At 35.7% G+C, this 23,641-nt stretch overlaps 1 protein-coding gene across 5 annotated transcripts in view; it reads left to right on the top strand.

The window, feature by feature from the left end:
• The first annotated feature begins 454 nt into the window (after positions 1-454).
• Positions 455-23,641, top strand: part of Csnk2a2ip (casein kinase 2 subunit alpha' interacting protein) — an 80,830-nt gene continuing 57,643 nt past the window's right edge. For 3 of the 5 annotated variants that reach the window (XR_011373435.1, XM_070028771.1, XM_070028769.1), the window contains exon 1: positions 482-641. The gene's annotated coding sequence lies outside the window, so the exon portion shown is untranslated. Of the gene's footprint in view, positions 642-23,641 lie in introns of all 5 variants that reach the window. The other 2 variants (XM_070028770.1, XM_070028772.1) reach the window with 2 other exon arrangements.

Here is a 23,641-nt window from a genome sequence, read left to right as displayed (position 1 = left end):
CATTAGGATTCATTTAAATAATGGATAGAATCTCAAAGACTGAGGAGTTGAAGTTAGTGAACTTTAGTAAAACAAACATTTCTGTGAGAACAAGGGTGAGAGTATGTTAGCATAGAACACAAGAGAATGGTGAAAAAGCAAAGCCAGAAGTTAAGGAAAATGTATCTAATTACATAATGAAGAAGTAGTGGTCACCTGGATGTAGTGAAGAAACATCAAATGATGTGGCAAAGAAACTTCAAATGTATTAAGAGCAAAATAACATTATATGAAGACCACTAAAGCAGCAACATGGAAAACGGATTAGAAGGAAACCGATTAGAAAGAGAAGTCTGTAAAGTTCTGGCTAACATCTTCCAGGGAAGAAGTGTGGGAGAATGGAATACTTTGCTGATCATAACTGAAACCATGGATATGTGTGACTTCACAAAGAAGTGTCTTGCTGTCAGGGTTGGGAATGGAATCCCAGGTAGTACTCACATTTCAACGGCTGCAGGAAGCAAAGTGTTGTTGGGGGAGAATAAAAAGTCCAGGGAGGAGAGGTAAGATCGGAAGCAGGAACCTTGGCTGTCATGGATGCCAAAGTAGGGGAGAACGTGAACAGGGGATGATCAGCACTGTGGACATGGCAGAAGTGCAAAGTAAGATACTTTAAGTCTTTATGCCATTGGGGAATCAGGAGGTCACTGTTGCTTTATGTGTACTAATTTTGATGGAGTGGACAAAGATGTAGGGTAATTGCAAGAAATAGATTAGGGAAGGTGATGCTGGTAAAGAAATCGGGTGACAATAGACTACACTTCCCAGAAATTTGACTATATGCAATAGAAAATGGAGAAAGCATTTTTGTAGTTGTTTCAAAATGGGTGACACTTGGACATAAGCATGCTGTGAATGTTCCTCTTGGGACATTAGAGAACTCATCTAGGCTCTGCACTATAAAAGGGTGTTTCTGATCTATTGTCCACTTTTATACCTAGAATCAGTATAAAGAGATACTCCACTAAATGAAATGGAAATTCTTTTCTTTCTTCTTCTTCTTTTTTTGATGGGGCTTGAACTCTGGGTCTGGGCGCTGTCCCTGCGCTCTTCAGCTCAAGGCGGGCGCTCTACAGCTTGAGCCACAGCGCCACTTCCGGTTTTCTAGTGTTTTTTTTTTTTTTTTGGAGATGAGTCTCATGGACTTTCCTGCCCAGGCTGGCTTTGAACCACGATCCTCAGATCTCAGCCTCCTGAGTAGCTAGGATGACAGGCGTGAGCCACCGGCGCCTGGCTAAATGGAAATTCTTGATGCCAATATCTGTACTTGCAGAAACTATAGTTTTCTAGAAATTTCCCTACTAGCTATTCCAAATAAGGGAAACCACTAGTATATGTCTGAGAAAAGCAGAAAAGTTCAGATAAGTTGATGTTAGGTGAAATGAACCCCAAGATAAGGACCCAAATGGTTTTTCTTTCTTGCTATTGTTTCTAACATATTTATAAGGTGATTTCTTTGTTGTTTTGTATGTCCCTCCCCCATGGTATAACCCCTGTTTTCACTGTATTTGATGTTGGTATAATTTGGGGAGGGGAAGGGAAAAAACAACTTGTTTAAATAGGGATACAGGTGGACCCATTGCAACAATGGAGATGTATAAGGCATTATGTCGAAAAACGAACTTTACAACTTTGGCATGAGGGGGGTGGGTGGGGGAAGATGGGAAGGAATGGGAAGGGGAAACAAAGGAGGAGGCAACAATGCTTGATATGAATTGTACTCATTACTTTGCCCATGTAATTGTAACTCCTCTGTGTGGTATTTTCACAATAAAAAAAAAAAGAAATTTCCCTACTATTCCTACTTTCTAATATGTTGTTTTAAACTTTTTAAAATTATACTATATCTTCTTTAACTCTCAGGCTATTTAGAAATGTGTTAATATAACTTAAATAGAGTAGTTTCCAGATATATCTTGTTATTGATTTCTAATTTAATTCCACTGTGGTCTGCGAACAGACGTTTTATGGCTTGAACGCCTTTGACTTTATGGAGACTTATTTTATGGCTAGACTATAGTTTGTCTTGGCAAATTATTTGCTCTTGAAAGAATGTGTAGCTTGATGTTGGGTGGGGTGTTTCATAAGTATTCCTTCTCACATTTATAATTAGATTGCTTGAAGTTCTCCCTAATGAGTGTCTTTCCTTTTATGTTATTTTTTTCCTCAGTGTTTCACTTTTAGTATTTTCTAATCATATTCAGTTTACTAGTAGTTAATAATTCTGTTCAATTCAGTCTTCTTTATCTTTATCTCTTTATCTTAGATTTTGGGTCTTACATCTTTCTTGTTTCTGCTTAAGCTTCACAACACAATTATAAACATTTCATTGACCTTTGTGAATTCTCACATACATTAGTTCAAGTTTAATTTTTTTTAAATTTATTCTTCACCTCATACTTAATATCTTTATTTGTATGATTAACACTTTTTGATTTCTATGTTTTATAATCTTTGGTCCCTCTACACTTTAAATTAACACTGTTCGGGGCTACGTTTCTGTTCTGTGCAATGGTTTTCTCTCTGGCACTACCCTGTGAACTCCCGCAGCTCCATTCTCTTCAGACTTCTCTTGGAGTTTCTCAACCTGTGCCAGATTCTGGGTATTCTCTCAGAAAAATAAAGATTTTATGCTGTTCATCTTATTGGTTCCTCGTCTCTCAGGGATCACTGGTATTTGCTGATTGATTTCTAATATAATTTTTAAGAGAGTGTATTGCTTCAAGTGGGATATTAAGTCTGGTTATTTACTGTTAACCATCTTGGGTGCAATCAGAAGGTTCTATTAGCTTGATTTATAGCATTATAATTTGAATATAACTTTTAAATACTTAAGTATTACATGTCTGCCTACACTTGTACATTTTCCTTGGTCCCAGAAAATGTTAGAGAACATCTGGGAAAATAAAAAGAAATGTCAGAATAAGAGGGAAGAACAAGGGATAACCCATGTAATAGCAAAATCTCAGAGTGGCAGGACTCTGTTTTTTATTGAAAGTATTCAATAAAAGATGTAGGAATGTGGTAGAAGTTTGAAATATATCCTGTCTATATTTAGAGGTAATTGTTGATTGCTAACACATAAAATACAACTAAACCATAGAAATACTGCAAGCACTTTGTAGGTTTTAAAATTTATGGTCACATTACTTCCTGGAGTTATCATTTTTTCATTATTTTAAGTGCGTTGGTGTACAGCTGAGCACTTACTTGGTCACATTTATGTATGTCTTACCACATAGAAAACAATGAAGCATCAATTTTAGGCTGTGTATGGAAAATAGAAAAGAATTAGTAAATTCAGGAGTAATGCATAAACAATAGCCAACATTTACTTAGTCCCTATTATGTGCAATACTTACATTCTGCAAAGTGCTGTAGATACTTTATCTTCATAACAAATATTGTAGGTAGCTGCCTTTGCTAGGTTTAACATAGTTCTATTTTATTTTAAGATGTGAAAACTGAGGCTCCATCCAAGTTTACACAGCTAGAAAGACATTGATCCAGGATGTGAATCCAAACAGCTTGATTTAAGAGCCCACACAGTTAACCACTGACTATGTTGCCAATGAGCTTAAAATAGAAATGAATTAAAATACACAAAAGAATGGGAAAAATTGAAGGTTGTGGTCAGAAAGCAAGATATTAACACTGAAGATGTTAGAGACAGAGACGCTTAAGGTTATACTAGGACTCAGGTGGGTGGAAAGGTAGAGTTGAAGTGGGTATACTTAGAGTTGAGGTAAAGAAATTTTAGGTAAGATGAAAAAAAAATTCCTCTTCATATACATTAAGAACACCTACATCTGAACTGGAGGGAGGAAGAGAAGATTAGTAGAGTTTTATTTTCGTATTTTATCTTACTGAATGAAGACACTAGGAAATGGAAAGACCTCCCATGTTCCTGGATAGGCCGACTTAATATAGTAAAGATGGTAATACTTCCAAAACTAATATACAAATTCAACGCAATTCCTATTAAAATCCCAATGATGTACATCACTGAAATACAGAAAACAGTCCAAAAATTCATATGGAACAACAAAAGACCTAGAATAGCCAAAACAATTCTAGGGGATAAAGACAATATGGGAGGGCTATCCATGCCGAACTTCAAACTCTACTACAGAGCTATAATAACAAAGACAGCATGGTACTGGCACAAAAACAGACCCGAAGACCAATGGAACAGAATAGAAGATCCATAAATAAATCCACAGGCCTACAGCCAGCTGATATTCGACAAAGGAGCCAAAGACATACAATGGAAGAAACACAGCCTCTTCAACCGCTGGTGCTGGGAAAACTGGGCAGCCACATGCAGAAAACTAAAAGTGGACCCCAGCCTATCACCATGCACCAACATCAACTCAAAATGGATTAAAGACCTTAACATTAAACCTGAATCTCTGAAACTACTGCAGGACAGAGTAGGAGAGACACTTGAACTAATAGGCACAGGAAGGAACTTCCTGAACAGAGTCCCAGGGTCACAACAAATTGGAGAGAGACTCGACAAATGGGACTACCTTAAAATAAAAAGCTTCTGCACAGATAAAGCTATCGCAACCAAGCTAGAAAGACAACCAACTAATTGGGAAAAAATATTTACCAGCAATATATCAGACAAGGGGTTAACATCCTGTATATACAGGGAACTCAAGAAACTAATCCCTCCCAAACCCAACAAACCAATTACTAAATGGGCAAGGGAACTAAAGAGGGACTTCTCAAATGAAGAAATAAAAATGGCAAAGAAACACATGAGGAAATGTTCATCATCCCTGGTGGTGAAGGAAATGCAAATAAAGACAACCCTGAGATACCACCTTACCCCAGTCAGAATGTCCCACATCCACAAATCAGCCAACGACAAATGCTGGAGGGGATGTGGAGAACGAGGAACGCTATTACACTGCTGGTGGGAATGTACACTCATACAACCACTTTGGAAAGCAGTCTGGAGGGTCCTTAGAAAGCTAAAGATTGACCTCCCTTACGACCCAGTCATACCACTTCTAGGCATCTACCCTGAACAACAGGAACCAATATACAAGGACACGTGCACCTCCATGTTTATTGCAGCACTGTTTGCAATAGCTAGGATATGGAAACAACCTAGATGCCCCACCACAGATGAATGGATCCAAAAATTGTGGTATCTATACACAATGGAATATTATGCAGCCATTAGAAATGACAAAATAATGGCATTTTCAGGGAAATGGATGGAGCTAGAAGGAATCATGTTGAGCGAGGTAAGCCAAGAACGAAGAGACAAACAGTACATGGTCTCCCTGATAAGTGGATGATGAATCCAAAATGTTAGGTGATATGACAAAACTAACAGGACTTAAGAAACAAAGAACTCCCACTCATCTGGTTGAACCACTACTAAATATCCCCATGCTGCTGATCACATATATGGTATATAACATATGAGCACCATTATATATTACAGACTGTGATAGACAATTTGCTCCAGGAAAGTTAGAATGAACTTGTGACTTTAAATGAGCATCATTATTCCACAATACTGTGAATTTCCGGAAATTAAGTAATCACTTAATCACAATCAAAAAAAAAAAAAAAAGAACCTTGGGGAAGGGAGGGAGGGAGGGGATGGTAGGGGGAAAACAATGGAGGGGGTAACAATGTTCAAGAGGAAGTGTACTCATTACCTCACTCATGTAACTGTAACCCTCTGTATAGTATCTTTACAATAAAAAAATTAAAAAAAAAAAAGAAAATGCAAAACACAAATATTTTGGAAAGTATAAATCTCCAAGGAATCATGGGAAGGAAAAAGCAATGAGCTAAACATATGGATATCAAATGGCATTATTAACATTTTCTCTTAACATAATCTACATTTGTATGAATTCTGGTCTGACAGGGAATGAATTTAATTGTTGAAACTGATTCTAGACAATGTGACATACTGTTGCTATTTTTCAAATAACCCTTTGTTGAGGTGAGGGTCTTTGGTTGTAAGATCTTCTGGGCACTGAGGATATAATAGTGACAAAATAGGTGTTTGTTTGCAGGAAAGACATGGTTGCTAGGACAGATAGATAATAAAATCAGTAACTCCAAGCCATATAATATCAATTTGTGATAAGTACAAAGGAGAAAATAAAATAAGGACATTGTTTCCAAAGTTATTGGTTTTTCTTTTTTGTTTTTTAATATATATTTTTATTGTAAAGATACTGTACAAAGGGGTTACAATTACATGAGTAAGGCAATGAGTACATTTCCTACTGAGCATTGTTATTCCCTCCTTTGATCTTCCCCTACAATATGTTCCCTCCCTCCCTCTGCAACTCCTCCCTCCCCCCCCAAAGTTGTAAAGTTCATTTTCAACATAGTGTCTTGTACATCTCATTGTTATAATGGGTCAACCTGTTTCCTTGTTATTTCTCTTCCCCTCCTTAATTAGAGAAATGTATATACAAGATAAGATGCAGCGTACTGGAATCAAATACAGTGAAGACAGGGGTTATACCATGAGGAAAAAACATACAACAGAAACAAAAAATCACATCATACATTATAAGTACATTAAAAAGACAAGCAACAAAGATAAAACCTCTTGTGTCCCTATCTTGGGGTTCATTTCTCTTAGATCATCTTATATAGTCATATGTGTACAGCTTTTGGCCTTTCCTACTTGTCTGATAAGATTAGGATAAACATATACTAGTTATTTCAAATAAGGGAAACCATGGGACCTGTGTTTCTTTGGGCCTGGCTTACTTCATTTAATTATATATATATTTTCCAAATCTTTCCATTTCCTATCAAATAGAGTGGTGTCATTCTTTCTGATAGAGGCATAGAATTCCATTATATATATACCCCCCACATATCACATTTTCTTGATCTAGTCATGTACTGAGGGGTGTCTGGGTTGATTCCATATCTTAGCTATGGTAAATACTGCTGCAATAAACATAGTTGTGCTGATAGGTTTAGTATGGCCTTGTTTGTGATGGGATTTCTGGGTCATAGGGGAGCTCTATGTGTAACCTTTTGAGGAATCTCCATATTACTCTCCAAAGTCGTTGAACAAGTTTACACTCCCACAAACAATGCAGTGGGGTTCCCATTTGGCTACATCTCCTCCAGCATGTAGTATTATTAGATTTCTTGCTTATAGCCATTCTAACTGGAAGGAGGAGGAATCTCAATGTTGTTTTGATTTGCCTTTCTTTTATGGCTAGAGAAGTTGAACATTTCTTCATGTGTCTATTGGACATTCTTATTTCCACTTTAGAAAAGTCTCTTTTTGAGTCTTTAGCCCACTTACTAATTGGGCTGTTGTTTCTTTGAGGATTTGTTGTTGGAGGAGATGATTTTTTTGAGTTCTAAGTATATTTCAGGGTTTTCATTAGCCTTTGCTCAGTACACACTGATGTTCATTTCACGAATGGTGGATTCTAGTAGCTGTTAGAGTTTCCATTTTGGATTTTAGAGGGCTAGAAGTAACACCCCAAAGTATCCTTGGAATGAACTTTTTTGGCAAGCTAAGTAAATTTCTACTCATATGCTACCCAGATCTTTGATAGGCTCAAACCTGAGCTAATACTGGTGAGGGAATAGAGCTACTCTTAGGTAAATCATGTTAGTGTTGGCTATGTGTGGGAGGGGAATTGCATACTCTCTACAGTAAGACATAGTCAACATGGTTGAAAGAAGGACATGATACAACTATAACAACTTTGGGGGAAGGAGGATGTGGAGACTTTTTGGTCTCCTAATCTACTTACTATCAGGTATAGCTACTCTGGCTATATAGATGGTGAAGAAAATGGAGTGGAAAGAATTGGTGTCAGATGCTTTAGAAATTTCTAGGATGCATTAAGATTGCATTCAACTGTACTTGAAAATTGTTTTTTGAATTTTTAGTATTGTGTGTATTAGTGTGTTCATGTGTGCTATGTGTAAGATTAGACATTCTCCCTATAGAATGTAATTACAAAAACTGGAAAATAATCAAAAACAGCAATTTGAAAACAGTGGAAAATGACCAAAGGTAGTCAAAGACTTGTGTTTACTATTGAAACTACTACCACTGCATCAAGTACAAAGTGAAAATTTGTGGGATTTTGTTGTTGTTCTTTAAAACCTCAGTCTAAATGACTCAGTTTTGGGGTAGAAAAATCACTGGATATTAAAGGGAAAATTCTAGAAGCAGGAATAATACATATAAAAAAAAACCCTGAAGTCCAAAAATCTGAGTGTAAACTTGGTCCAAATCCCTAAATTATCAATAAGTATAGACGTGACCTTAGTGAGTTTTGTGAGAAAACAAGGAGGAAGTAGAGACAGAATTGCTTCTGGTGAGACATTGGAGTTGGTCTCCCTTCGGATGAGTGCATTTACAAGTCTACAACTGCTTGGGTGGCAGAAAACAGAAGCCTAGGAGATTGATTTGTCAGAGAGCAGAATTATGGGATAGAAGAGCAACTGGAAATTTACTAGGGGAGCCCCTGAGGCAAGAAACCACTAAAAGGGTGAACCTCAAAAACTGAGCATAAACTCTGTTAAATTCTTTGGCAGACTCCTAAACAAAATAGGCATGTAGGGGACCACCAGGGGGCCAGGCTGAAAAGGCAGTAACTAGAAGCCAAGAAAGTTTGGCAGCAACACCACGCTCTCCACGTTGTGAGGGGAGATGAATTTCAGTGTGAGTCCAGACAGTGCCATCCTAGAATCCATGCTCAGTAATCCTAAGAAAAAGACAGGAAGTTTCGTCACTAAAGTAGATTATTGGTTGTTGTCCTCAACTTAATATGTTGAAACCCTAAACACATATGTGGCTTTATTTTTCCGAACTATTTGTTCTTGTCACTGTTTTTTCCCCCAGTTATTTTTCCCATTTCTTTCCAAATATGCTTATGCTACTCTTTGGTCTGTACTTGTCAAAGGCAAGTTGTGGACTGAATTTTTAAGATGGAATTGAACTAACCCTAAAAATTAGTTGAAATTAAACGAAATCATAAGGGGAGGATATTTCAATTCTCCTGCCTCAGTGTTTTTAGTATTAAGATTATAGGTGTGCATTGGAAATGAACTTTATAACTTGTGGGAGGAGAAGGCAGGGAAAGTAGAACAAAAAAGAGAGCGGTAAGAATGTTCAACAAGAGATGCATTCACTACCTTATGTATGTAACTGTAACCCCTTTGTATTGACAATAAAATAAAATTTAAAAAATTACAGGTGTGCACTAATGTGTATACCTATGATTATTTTTTTAAGAGAAGTGATATGAGAAAGCTAGTTTTTTATTTTTCCTTATATATGCACAGAGACAGAAGAGAGAGAAAGAGAGCATAATGTTAGCTCATAACAAGGAGCTGTTGTACAAGCCACGAGGAGATCCTACTTACTGAATTAGCCAATGTCTTCACCTTTGATTGTGAGGCAGAAGTATAAATCTCCACCATTTAGGCCAACCACTTTGATATTTCGTTATGGCAGCTGGAACAAACTACCTACAATGGTAAGCTTGAAGCAAAAGTCTACTTACCACAGCAATAAAAAGTGAAACTTTTGTGTAGGAAGAAAATTTTCAATTCTAATGGACCTCAAATAGTTCGGGTTATTAAGCTAGCACAGACTTCAATGCGGTATGAATATTCAGGAAACTAAAGTACTCATGGAAACTAAATATGTTCTTTGAAAGACTGGTTGAATAGATTGGGATTGTGCAAGGAAATGGAAGCTAAAAATGGAAGTTTCCTAACTGAAAATAAGAATAACACAAATTTACATAGATGGGGTCAATAGCATAATGGAAATGGTAGAATAATCAATCTGCTAAATTGAAGACAGTTCAATAGATACTCCAGTCCAAAGAACAAAACATAAAAAAATTGAAGTCAAATGAGCAAAGCTTTCCCTGAGAGTAGTGGAATGTATCATGTGGTTCAACATGTGTGTAACTGGAATTAAAAAATTATAAAAGAAACAGTACAGATATTTTTTAGAGTACAAATATTTTTTCTATTTGCTTATGTGGTGCTGAGGAATCGAACCAGGGCCTTAGGCATGCAAGGCAAGCGCTCTACTACTGAGCCACCTTCCCAGACCCACAAATATTTTTTAGAGAGATGAAAGAAAACTTTAAAAATTAAAAAGATAAAGGAAAAGTCAAGGCACGAATGGAAATATAATGAAAAGCCACACCTACACAAATCAATTAAAATGTTTGCTCTCAAGGATAAAAGAGAAAATATTGAAAGCAGCAAGAGAACAGAATTCATTTACGTACTGGAGGTAAGATACAATAAGCTGACATAAGAAATAATGAAGACCAGGGTAAATTAAAATGCCATATTCAAAATACCAAAGAACATTAAGAACAAAATGCTAACCAAGAATTCTTTATTTTCTCTCAAAAATGACATATTTTTCTATTAGAGGCATTATATTTTTATGTTTTATTTAATGACAATTCCTTTTATACAGCTGCTTAAAATATTCAAGTAATAATAATAATAATAATAATAATAATAATAATAAGTGTTCAAATTTATCACATCACAATGAAGTCGTTAATTTGGAAAAATAACCATAAAGGAAGAGATAAAGCGGACTAGATATTAACAATTTGTATAGATATAAGTATATATTTGTCAATCACTTCCTACTTTCTTTTAAAAGTTTTGCGTTTTTTCCCATGGGACTGGGAGGATGGCTCAGTGGTAGAGCACTTGCCTTGCATGCCTGAGGCCCTGGGTTCGATTCCTCAGTACCACATAAACAAAAAGAAAAAAGCTGGAAGTGGCTCTGTGGCTCAAGTGGTAGAGCGCTAGCCTTGAGCTGAAGAGCTGAGGGACAGCACCCAGGCCCAGAGTTCAGGCCCCACGAACGTACCCCCCACCCCCCCAAAAAAAGCCCCAAATCGTTTAACTAGGGATACAGGTGGACCCATTGCAACAATGAAATATATATATATATATAAGTCGTTCTGTCGATAACGAACTTAACAACTTTGGTGGGGGTGGGGGGAGTATCAGGTGGGGGAAGGGAGGGTATGGGAAGGGATGGGAAGGGGAAACAACGAGGAGGCAACAATGCTTGATAAGAAATATACTCGTTATATTGCCCGTGTAATTGTAACCCCTCTGTACAGTATTCTCACAATAAAAAAAAGTTTTGAGTGTATAAAGCCAAATGTATAACTCTGTATTGTTAGGTATATTGAGGTATTATTATATATGAAAATACTTTTTGAAAATTATAACAAACCTTTTCCCACATTGGGAGTACCGTTAATTGGTAGAGTTCTTGCCACCAGCACAGCAATAAATATTTAAAAGAATAAATAAATAAATGCTTTTTATCAAGGAATCCTAGGCATGTATGTTCTTCTGATGAATTCCACCAATTATACTAATTATATGAACATTCTTTATAAAAATGGTCACTTAAGTAGGGCTCTGGTGGCTTGTGTATGTAATCCTAATTACTCAGGGGACTGAGATATGAGGATTGGGGATCTCAGCCATTCTGAGCAGGAAAGTTTATGAGATCACCAATAAAGCACCAACAAAAGCTGAAGGTGGGGCTGTGGCACAAGTTGTAGAATGCAGGTCTTGACCAAAAAAGCTCAAGGACAGCATCCAGACCCTGAGTTCAAGTCCTAGGAACACAAGCGCACGTGCGTGCACGCACGCATGCATGCACGCACACACACACACACACACAAAGTAAATGGTCACTTAGATGCTGGAATCAGAATGGATTATACAGGGGCAAAAGTTGAAGTAAAGACATTCATTAGGAGCTTGTGAAACAGTGCACATTAGGTCGATGTTGAATTAAATATGTTGTAAAAATGGAATTGGTGAGTGTGGTTTAAGATATGTTTGGAGGTGGAACTGATAGTTCTCACTGAATTTTAGAAGTTGTGAGACATAAGAACTATCAAGATGCCTCCTAATTTTAGGCAACTGAGAATGCAAGAGGTATTTATACAGTGGAATTGATTCTGAGGGATACATTAGAGAATAAGAAGATAATACAACTTCTAATGGTATGTATTGAATTAGAGACACTTATCGCAACCCAATAATGTTGCTAAATTGGCTGTTGATGGAATGATTATGTCTTCATTGTTAGAATCCAGGCTGAAGATATGGGTTTGGAAGTCATTAGCTAAGAAACTAGATGAGATGCTCTAGGCAGTGAGTGTCGATTGAGTAGAACAGGTGACCTTGGACAAATTACTAAAATCTCTAAGTATTTTAGAAACACATACAAACAAGAGAAGAAATGAAATGCTGTGACTTTCTTTTCAATGTTTTTTATTTCTCTGTATGTCTTCCAAAGTTTCTGTTACACACACTTAAAGCTTTATTCTTCACAGCTCTTAGCCTCTCAAGACACCATGCCTTCTTCATTTAGACTATACTATAGTTGCTCTGACCCCTTCTTATTCTTTCAGAACAAAATTATTTCCAACTTTGTATCTCATTTACATTATTTTGTTGTCTCTTTTAGAGTAGTTCCTTTTCTATAATGGACTGAATCACATTTAGATTTTTGGATGTATTACTCAAACTCAGAAAGGTTTCCTTATATTATTCGAATGACCAAAGAGCTACAAACTCAGTTTTATGGTATTACAAGATTTAATTTTCTCCAAAACCATTATTGTTATTTTTTCCTTTCTTCTTTCTGTATCTACTTTTAAATATTGTTGTATCTTACAATTTGACCTTTTATTTGTTTCTTGTATTTGTCTTTGCTCTCACATATATTCAATAAATTCAGATATCTGATATTCTTTTACATGTATATATAATAAGCATTTATAATAATATATAACTGACAGACTAGAGGTGTTCAGCAAATATTCTTTGATTAAGCACATGGATATTGAGGTCTTTTGAGATACATTATTTCAAACAGCAAAGTTCAGTATTAACTTTCAATGGATCTTCATTTATTTTCTCTATTATTCTTTTTTTCCCATGAGAAAAAATTATTTCTTCTCCAAAGCTGAACACTCTTGACATTGTTCATTCCTTGTTTAAAAATTAGTCTTATTTGATCAATACACAAGAAAATATGAGTTGAACTGATATCTCACTAGCTTTAGAATCTAGCATTTTAAATTAGACTGTTTCAGTGTTTGGCTGCTGCTTACTTTCTCCATTTTCAGCCTTCTAATAAATTCAACAACCAAGAACTTTCCCTTGTCCTTGCCATTTTCTTAAGTTAACATATTTTCCCTCATTCCTTTTGTGATTAAGTTTACTGAAAACCCTCAACACTTGACCTTCATGTCATCTTGAGCACTAGTTCTGGCTTGGACCAAGCTTTTTATTCTAAAGTTACCAGTAATTCTTAGTTATTAAGCCCAGTGACTTCTCTCAGTTCGCATCTTCTTTAACCACTCAGCAGAAGATAATGCCATTGTTTATCCTTTTTATATTTTGGTATTTTTTGTACTTTGATTTCTGTAATACAGTGTTCTTTTTTCAACCATACCTCTGAATTCTCTATCTCAATCTAAATCAGGATCTTGGTTTCTTTCCTTTTTTTTTTTCTTAATCTGAAAAATGAAGGTGTGTTTTCTCTCTGGCAAATTCATTTGTATGGTGGTTTTAATAATTAACAATGTGCTAGTGATTTATAAACTTGCAATCTGACTTTTCTGCAGAGAGCCAGATCTTTCTTTCCACTGTTTTCTTGGATACCTCAACCTGAAGTTCTTGCCATAACCTCAAAGTCAACATTTCTGAAATGAAAGCCCTCATCCTTCTTCCCACACATCTGCTTCTCACTATGTGTTGGTGCCCTTCTACCTAGATTTGGGAGCCTTGCTATTGCTTTGATCCCTTTCCCATTTCCTCATTGCCATATTAGTGTACTTGTTAAGTTCCCCTAGCTCTTCATGTCTATAACATGAGCATGCTTCTCTACATTACTATTGCTACTCAGGCTCAGAAAGCCTTGACCTTTGTAAAATTGAATCTTCTCCACTTGACAATGCTGCACTTTTTCTGAGGGATTTGCTATCACAAAGCACAGCTTTGCTATCCATAGTAATAGGAGAACACTTTTCTTTTTTTTTTTTGTCGGTCGTGGGGCTTGAACTCTGGGCCTGGGCGCTGTCCCTCAGCTCTTCAGCTCAAGGCGAGCGCTCTACCACTTGAGCTACAGCGCCACTTCCGGTTTTCTGGTGGTTTATTGGAGATAGGAGTCTCACGGTTTCTCCTGCCCGGGCTGGCTTTGAACCGCGATCCTCAGATCTCAGCCTCCTGAGTAGCTAGGATTACAGGCGTGAGCCACCAGCGCCCGGCTGGAGAACACTTTTCTTAAGTGCTTACTACATATTCTATTAAGTTTACTGATGTGCAAGTTTTTAAAATGATTAACAGTCATATAAATCCTATAACATACAGCAAGAGAGAGAATGAAGCACAGAATAAACTATTAAAACTGTCATTAAGTTGATAGAAAATTGTATTTACAGTGATCATCTGTAAATTTGATTCATCTTACTGTTTTTAATTGAAAAGAATCATCAGATCCCTCAAGCAATGGTATCAATACAATAAAAGTGTTTGTTTTGATTATATATTCTTTGCATTGTTTCACATAAAATACAGTTACTAAAATATCTTTATACCACTCAAAATCATACTACTTGCCCACAAAACAAAATTGTTATGAAAAATTTTGTTGTTGTTTTATTGACTAATGATGCAGTTCCAACCCAATACCCTCCACATATTTTTTTATTTTGCAACAGTCCAAATAAACAAATGTCTCTTTGTTGCTGCTGCTTCTTTATGCTTTAGGCCTCTGAACTTTTTAAGTACGTTTTATTGTAAAAATACTGTACAGAGGAGTTACAGTTACATGAACAAGGTAATGAGTACATTTCCTATCAAGGGAGTGTTGTGGAGGTGGGAGGGAAGGGATGGTAGAGGATAAACGAAGGAGGTAACAGTGCTCAAACTTTTGAATATGTCAAAATTCCCTCTATTGATGAATATTCAATTCAGTTGTTTCAATGTTTTCCTGTGGCTTGATATAATATTTCTATACCATAAATCAGTGCTTTCTAATGAGACACTTTACACAGAAGAAAAGAGCTTATGATAGAAAACTTATAATAACTTAAAAAAACTTACAATAACTCTTAGCCATTGGTGGCTTTTGATTGCTTTAAATATATGGTTAATTACACTGAAGAAGTAAGCTCTCCATTTAGCTCAATTTAAATTAAAACATCCTCATATGATTAATAGTTTCAGTATTGGGTACTATAGCTCTGTCTCCGATTTAAAATAGAAAATTGTTATTGCTTAATGACTAACACATCTTTAAAGCTTATATTAACATAACATACACCTATTTTGTTTCTCTTATTAATTGTAACTTCCTGAAAGAAACAATTTGTATTTTTATAATTTTTATGTGCATCCTAAGTCATCTGGTATATTTCTTTTTGCCAAGATGTATTTGACAAATATTTACTGTATAATAATGGCTACAACCATCTTTTAAGTTTGTTTAATTGTGTTGGCCTTACTTGTACAGAAAGCTCTCTATAATGTACTTTTCCATGATAACAAAGTTAAACTAAATGTTCATAGTAAACAAGTAGAATTCATCTTTGTACTTGTCTATACAATTCTTTAAAGAAAAAGTGTTTTAATTTCAATGTTATATTGACATTTTGTCTTATATTGTCACAAATGAAAAATGTCTACTTTTGTTGTTGTTAACAATTTCAGCCACAAAGCCAATGTGATCACAAAGCCTACGTTTTGCTATAGCTCTGGACATGTTGGTCTAGATCACCATGGCCCTAATCAGTAGTGTGCACCTGGTAGGCTCCTGTGGAGCTCAGTCTCTATGATATTTATCCCTTTCTAATGAAGTTTCCTGTTTCAGATCTGCTGATTTCAGAATAAACGCTTTGTCAAATAAATAAAGGTAATATATTTTGACAGACTTTTCTTATGGTCAATTGATATATTTGACATTGGTTGAAATGTAGAATGGAATATTTTTATATGCTTTTTATTGTAAAAATACTGTACAGAGGGGTTACAGTTACATGAGTAAGGTAATGAGTACATTTCCTATTGAGTATTGTTGCCTCCTCCTTTGTTTTTCCTCTACCATCCCTTCCTTCCCCACCTTCCCCACCGAAGTTGTAAAGTTTGTTTTCAACATAGTGTCTTGTACATCTCATTGTTACAATGGGTAGAATGGAATATTAAAATGCGTTTTCTACATGCTTTCTTTCTTTTAGAGGTCACTTTCTAGTGTCCTTTTAATATGTCTATGCATTTAATAGTGATAATTCTGCTTCATATCATAACATCTTTCATCTTGATAATCTATTCCTATTCTAAGATTTGTATCATTTGTATCTTATCCAGATTTGTTCTATGGCTTCTTGTTAAGACTGATAAGATAGTATCGATTAAAAATCCCAAGGTAGTGTACACAACTGCTCTTTAAAGAAAACAAAATAGCAACAGGAAAAGATTTACATTTGGGATTATCTTAATCATTGTCCTTAGCTTTCACTGTCATTGCTGTGTTAACAATAGTGATATATGTGTGTGTGTGTGTGTGTGTGTGTGTGTGTGTGTGTGTGTATGCCTAAAAGGACTTTATAAGTGCTTGTTATTCCTTTATAAAAGAGACTATTATTTTCTATTTTTCTGGCAGATTTTCTTTAACATGCTACTATTGTCAAGTTAAGTATTTACAGTTCAAGGGTCCAGAAGAATCCAGAGCTCAAAGAATATTAGATTATTTTAATAAACATTAATGGGTCCAAATTATAGATTAATGATTTCTTAAACCTTACCTTCATTTTCATGTCATTTGTTAAAATCATTAAGAAAAATAACTTTTTTTTTGTTTTTTGTTTTTTGTCGGTCATGGGGCCTGAACTCTGGGCCTGAGCACTGTCCCTCAGCTCTTCAGCTTAAGGCTAGTGCCCTACCACTTGAGCCAAAGCACCACTTCCAGCTTTTTCTGTTTATGTGGTGCTGAGGAATCAAACCCAGGACCTCATGCATACAAGGCAAGCACTCTACCACTGAGCCACCTTCCCAGCCCAAGAAAAATAACATTTTATAAATTTCTTATTTAAAAAGTACTATTTGGGGCTGGGAAGGTGGCTCAGTGGTAGAGTGCTTGCCTTGCATGCATGAGACCCTCGCTTTGATTCCTTAGTACCACATAAGCAGAAAAAGTGAAAAGTGGTACTGTGGCTCAAATGGTAGAGTGCTAGCCTTGAGCTGAAAAGCTGAGGGATAGCGCCCAGGCCCAGAATTCAGGCCCACGACAGACAAAAAAAAGTATTATTTAAAAATCTTTAATAAACCTATAAGAAAAGTATCATTTCAAATAGCATTACTTGGAAATTAAGGCAACAGATTTATATTTTTGTTGACTGGCAATCTCTCATGTAAAAGAAAATAAAAGAGAATAGTGTAAACTATGGTAAAGAAAAGAAGAAAAGGCCACACAGTAAATATTATAAAATAGGAAGAAATTTTAATAAGGAGATTGTACCAGGAAAAGGAAAGGCATTATTTTAGGCTATCAAATGATAAAATTTTCAAGAGGCAAAGGATCGACAGATTTATTTTTCTTCCTTTCCCCATGTTGATATATTAAGAATTGGTATCATCCTGCTAGTGTTTAATTTATTTCTGCCAAGGAGCTTAGAGATCAGAAAATTTGAGCTTGAAGTATATCTTTTATAGATGTATAAACAGGATGTCACTCAAATAAAAGATTAAACGGGTTCCCCAGGGAAGAGATTGCATAAAATGCTACATTTCTTTCTGGTGGAAAACAAAAATCTTCTGAAATGGGAAAGATGAGTCTGTTGTCCTATATTTGTGTCATGTGAAGGATATAGGGAGGCCCCTGTCCTAAGTTTAGGATATGGTAGAAAATTTGTTCATCAGGGTTACCACTCTTAATATATCTCAGGAAATGGGTTCCCTAAGAGAAAATGTGTCTGTAGGTAAAAGACATGCGGATTTTGTAAAGGGATGGTGTCAATATTTTTAATATACTTTCTTCAAATGATTATAGAGGAGACTGAGTAGAATGGTTCTGAATAGCTTTGCCTAAAGCCTAGTAGTGAAGAGAGGGTTACCACTGAAATGAAATTTTCCAAAGGAAAGGAGTAGTAAGGACTACTTATTTATACAGACTATAAAAGAGTGATTATTGTTGTCATGAGTGGAACAAATGGAGTTTTACTAGTTATGATATAGCATGAGACCTACCTCAGCAGGAAGACTTCAGAACTTAACCTTGGTACTGGTATACTAAAAATTGTTGCTGCAATTTGTGAGTGGTTACTACGAGAGTGATATCTTCAGACCTTGAGGGGGAAACTAATGATAGATAAACAGCTACAAGAGAGAAAAAATTTGTGAGAGACAATGGTAGTAAAGGAGGCCCACGTTTGACTCCCCTAAGCTTGATTTCTGGAGAGGTTAGTAAGGACTTTTAGAGATGACAAATGAGTTTGTCTTTGATAACTATTCTAGACAACAGCGCAACTGAGTGCCTGTTCTATGCAAGAAGTGGCCATAGGCGTTTCCTGTAGTTACCTGTTTCTCTTCCCACCTGTTTGGTTGTCCACTTTTCCCTACACTCTTCTTGTATCTCTTACATTCAAATTAGGGCATCTAATTTGTTTACTTAGTTACTCAGGAAGATTTTATAATTGGATGTAGATCTATGAGAAGATTATATCAGCGTCATTTTTATTTCTTTTTGGTAGTACTGAGGTTTGAATTTAGGACACTTTTTTAGGTACTTAAGCCATACCTCATGTCTCTTGTGCTTCAGTTATTTTTTGAAGTGGGTCAGCTTCAGACTGTGATCATTCTGATCTCTGCCTCTGGAGTAGGTGGATTACAGGTGACTGCCATCATGCTCAGACCTTAATGTCTTGAAACAGAAAAAGGAAAGAGATTATGTAGTATCACAGATAGAATACAGGACTTGGAGTAAGGCAGATAGAATCTCAAAATTCTATCATTTATTTTTTATGAAATATTAAGGAAAGACTAAGTTTAGAATATTTGTCTGCAAAATGGCAATAACAATATACACTTTGGAATGTTGGGGCGTACTAAAGTCAAATTTTCATTCTTTTAAACTCCCTTATCAGATAGGTATAGAAGGAGTCACTTCCCTGTTCAATCATCAGAATATAAAAATGACCTAAATGAAATTTCTTGTATGTAATTAGCCATGGACTAGATCTGGAATGTTGCTCACCATTTTGAACAGCCAATATATGACTTGCATCTTTTCAGTCTTTAGGTCTGCTTTTGACAGTGCTGGTGTTAGTCTTCATGTAACAATTCATTATTTAATGTGCACAAAATATTTACCATAATGAGTAATTTGTGTTGGACTCTGTATTTGAGGATGTTATGATTAAAATATTGAAGTTTCTGCTAATGTGAAAACAATGTTGTAGTTTCCTAAGATGTACAACAAAGCAGGAAACTAAGAGATGACAGTAAAATAAGTTAAGAAGGAAACAGCACATTCATGTAGTTATTGAAGGCAGAAAGGGCCGTTTTTGGTTGAGTGATCCTGGAGTTTCTTCTTTTTTATTTCTTAAAAGAGAAACATAATCTGTACATATCTTTTTGAATTTATTTAATTATTTTTTTTATTGTGAAAATACTGTACAGAGGGGTTACAATTACATGAGCAAGATAATGAGTACATTTCTTTTTTTTTTTTTGGTCCGGTTGTGGGGCCTGAACTCTGGGCCTGAGCACTATCCCTCAGCTCTTCAGCTCAAGGCCAGTGCTCTACCACTTGAGCCACAGCGCCACTTCCAGCTTTTTTCTTTTTGCTTATGTGGTGCTGAGGAATCGAACCCAGGGCCTCAGGCATGCAAGGCAAGCGCTCTACCACTGAGCCAACTTCCCAGCCCCATGAGTACATTTCTTATCAAGCATTGTAGCCTCCTCCTTTGTTTCGCCTTTCCATCCCATCCTCCCCCCACTCCTCCCACCCAATCCTCCTCCCCGCCCCACCAAAGTTGTAAAGCTCATTTTTGACATAACGACTTGTACGTCTCATTGTTGCAATGGGTCCACCTGTTTCCCTATTTAAACCCTTTGTTTTTTCCCTTCCCCTCCACAAATTATAACAACATCAAATACAGTGAGAGCAGGCGTTATACCGTGGAGGAGGGACATACAAAGCAACAAAAAAATAATCTTATAAATGTGTTAGAAACAATTGCATGAAAGAAAAAAACATTTGAATCCATATCTTAGGGTTCATTTCCCTAACATCAACTTAACTGACCTTTTCTGCTTGACTCAGACATATACTAGTTATTGCAAATAAGGGAAACCATGGGACCTATGTTTCTTTGGGCTTGGCTTACTTCACTTAATATAATTTTTTCCAAGTCTTTCCATTTCTTAACAAATGGGGCAATGTCATTCTTTCTGATGGAGGCATAGAATTCCATTGTGTATATATACCACATTTTCTTGATCCATTCTTTTCGTATTTATTTTTTATTGTTTTTAGGTAGTTTTATGAGAGAATTTAATTTCATCATGTCGATTTATGAGCACAATGAAACCTTGATCAGTATTACCCTTTCCCTCATTCTTGCAGCCACTTCTATCCCCAAACCAACTATCCACTTATATCTGTTTCTTTTTCTCCCCTCTCCTCACCCTTCATCCTGCACTTCCTCTTTCTACTACTCCTCATTTTTCCTCTTCCATCTACTTTCACTCTCGCTACTCTTACTCATCACATATGATTTAAAAATGAGATGGGACCTGGAAGAGATCAAAGTATCAGTTTATATTACAGATGGATGCAACCAGTGACATTACACATGTAAAAAGTTTTAAGGAGAGTTGGTAAAGCAGTCAAAATAAATGTATCTTTTAACCAATTAGAGCAGCCAGAAGTTGTAGCTCAAGTTTGTTCGATGCTCAGTAGTCATAAAACATATATTCTACCCTAGAAACAAAAATAAAAGATAAGATTGTTAAAAAAAAGATGATTTTTCTAGACTTGGAGGTGATCAAATGACACAATTATTACTCAAGATTACTCAAGTTGTCTATGTTTTTCAGTAAGTTATAAGATGGAATTGTTTGTTGAAAATGAAAGGAGAGGATATATGCTTTTGTTTGAGGAAAGATGTGAAATACAAACCAGACAATAGGAAAGTGGATTTACTTTAAAAATGTGACACTGAGACTAATATAACTCAATTTTTGTTGAAATTTATGAATGTAAAATGAAATATTTCTAACCTGTGATGAAATATTCTAGTTTGATGCATAGTTGGTAAAGATCTTCTCCTATTCTGTAAATTTCCTCTTTATCTTGCTAGCTATTCTTTTGCCATGTAGAAATGCTTCAGTTTGATGCAATCATTTTTCTAGTCTTTGATTTGTTATGATTCTGGATTTTACTTAGGACTCATGCCAAGGATCCCTAATGTTTCCCCTATCCTTTCTTTTAATATTTTCAGGGTATCTGGTTTTAAATTGAGGTCTTTGACCCATTTTGAATTGATTCTGGTGCAGACTGATAACAATAAGATCTAGCTTCAGTTTTCTACATGTGTATAGCCAATTCTGCCAGTCCCATTTGTTGAAGAGGCTGTATTTCTTCCATCCTGTTTTTGTAGTTCCCTTATCAAATATTAACAGATGCTGGCAGTGATGTGGTCAAAAGGAAATGTTACTACACTGTTGGTGGGAATTTAAACTGCTCAACCACTCTGGAAAGCAGTATAAAGTTTCCTCAAAAGATTAAACATAGTGGTTCCTTGTGGCCCAGCAATTCTACTCCTGGGGATTTATCCAATTGACCATAACCCAGGGCACACTAAAGCCACCAGCACAACCATGTTGATTGCAGCATTGTTTATCATAGCTAAGATATGGAATCAACCCAGATTCCCCTTATAGGATGAATGGGTAAAAAAATATGGTATATTATATATATAATGCTTCCATCAGAAAGAATGGCATTGACCCATTCATAAGGAAATGGAAACACTTGGAAAAATTATATTAAACGAAGTAAGCTGAACCCAAAGAAACATAGGTTGCATCGTTTCCCTCATAATTATTAGAATTTGCCTATGAATCTATAAGTAAAACCTCATGAATAGTAAAAGGCAAAACATTATACTTGGACATGATAAATTAAACAGGACTCTAAACATTCACACAGTGAGAATATTCTTAAGATCACAAAAGTTCAATATCATATAAAACGATGTTTATTGAAAGGAGCTTCAAGAAGTGAAAACAAGAGGTTTATTATTTTATTGTTTGCATTTTTTCTTTTTGGAGCCATATACAAGATAAGATTGTTAAAAAGATGACTTTTGTACTTTTTGTCTTGTATATAAGTTTATCTGATTTGGGGAGGGGACAAGGAAGCATAGAAAGGGTGGGACAAAGGGTGAACTAATTCAGCATGATACCACTATATTGGAAATGAACTATAAAACTTGGGGTGTTGGGGGAGCTTGGAGGAAAAAAATTGGGAGAAAATGAAGGAAGGTGTGACACTGTTCAAAAGAAATACTCAATACCTATCTTATGTAACTGCAATCTCTGTGTATATCACCTTTACAATAAAAATATTACAGCAATGTTCAGTAGCCTATCAAGAAAATGAATAATTTTGTTAAGCTAGGTTTGAAGTTTGACTGAGCATGAATGACAGAAGGAAACAAAGAAATTGAAGCCATTTTCTGGTAGTAATTATAACAACCAAACATCCGTTCTGAGCTGAAATAGGAGAAGGTGGACATAGAATGTAGGTGAAGAATGGAATCCTTGAATCAAGGCAGGTTGATTGGTTAATCTTGATGTGATAGTTGCAATGTATGCAATTAGAAGTGAGTGAAAGAATATAAATGGTGGTCAGTGAATGGAAAGATATAGATATTTAATCTACTTATTGGTGACAACAAAGTTCAGGGCTTGACAGTGTGATTGTATGGCTGAGATGGCAGGGGATTGTATAGAGAAAAAGGTAATCAATGATGAAGTCAAGGATCAGTTGTTAGAAGGGTGATTTTTTATGGGGGATCATGCCCCATAAGAAAGTTAAATATGATATGAAATTTTGGATGATACACAGTAAAACAGAACCTAAAATCTTCAACTAATTAACAGTGGGTAAGAAGTTACAAGGAAAGGAAAATGAGCAAAAAACTTAAAAGACTGTTGTAAATCTAGTCATTTTTATAATCATTTCAGTTAACACTAACCTTTAAATATAATTTATATAAATATACTCCCTTTACATTTATGTGCTAAGATACTAATGTCACTCCTATGGTTCTCATTATTTTTTAATCTAAAAAGTTAATGGAAATACATTCAATGCATAGTTTGTTTGCTGCAGATCTCTGTAGGATGGCACTGAAATATAAAAATTGTTGTCTCTTGGTTTTTTTAATGTATGTATGGTGTGTGTGTGTGTGTGTGTGTGTGTGTGTGTGTGTGTTACCTGGAACTGCTAAAATTATCTATCTATCTATCTATCTATCTA

Source organism: Dipodomys merriami, unplaced genomic scaffold (assembly GCF_024711535.1).
Source record: "Dipodomys merriami isolate MVZ:Mamm:240054 unplaced genomic scaffold, mDipMer1.0.p SCAF_2, whole genome shotgun sequence".
NCBI lineage: Eukaryota > Metazoa > Chordata > Mammalia > Rodentia > Heteromyidae > Dipodomys > Dipodomys merriami.
This window is presented reverse-complemented; position numbering and strand designations above follow the sequence as displayed.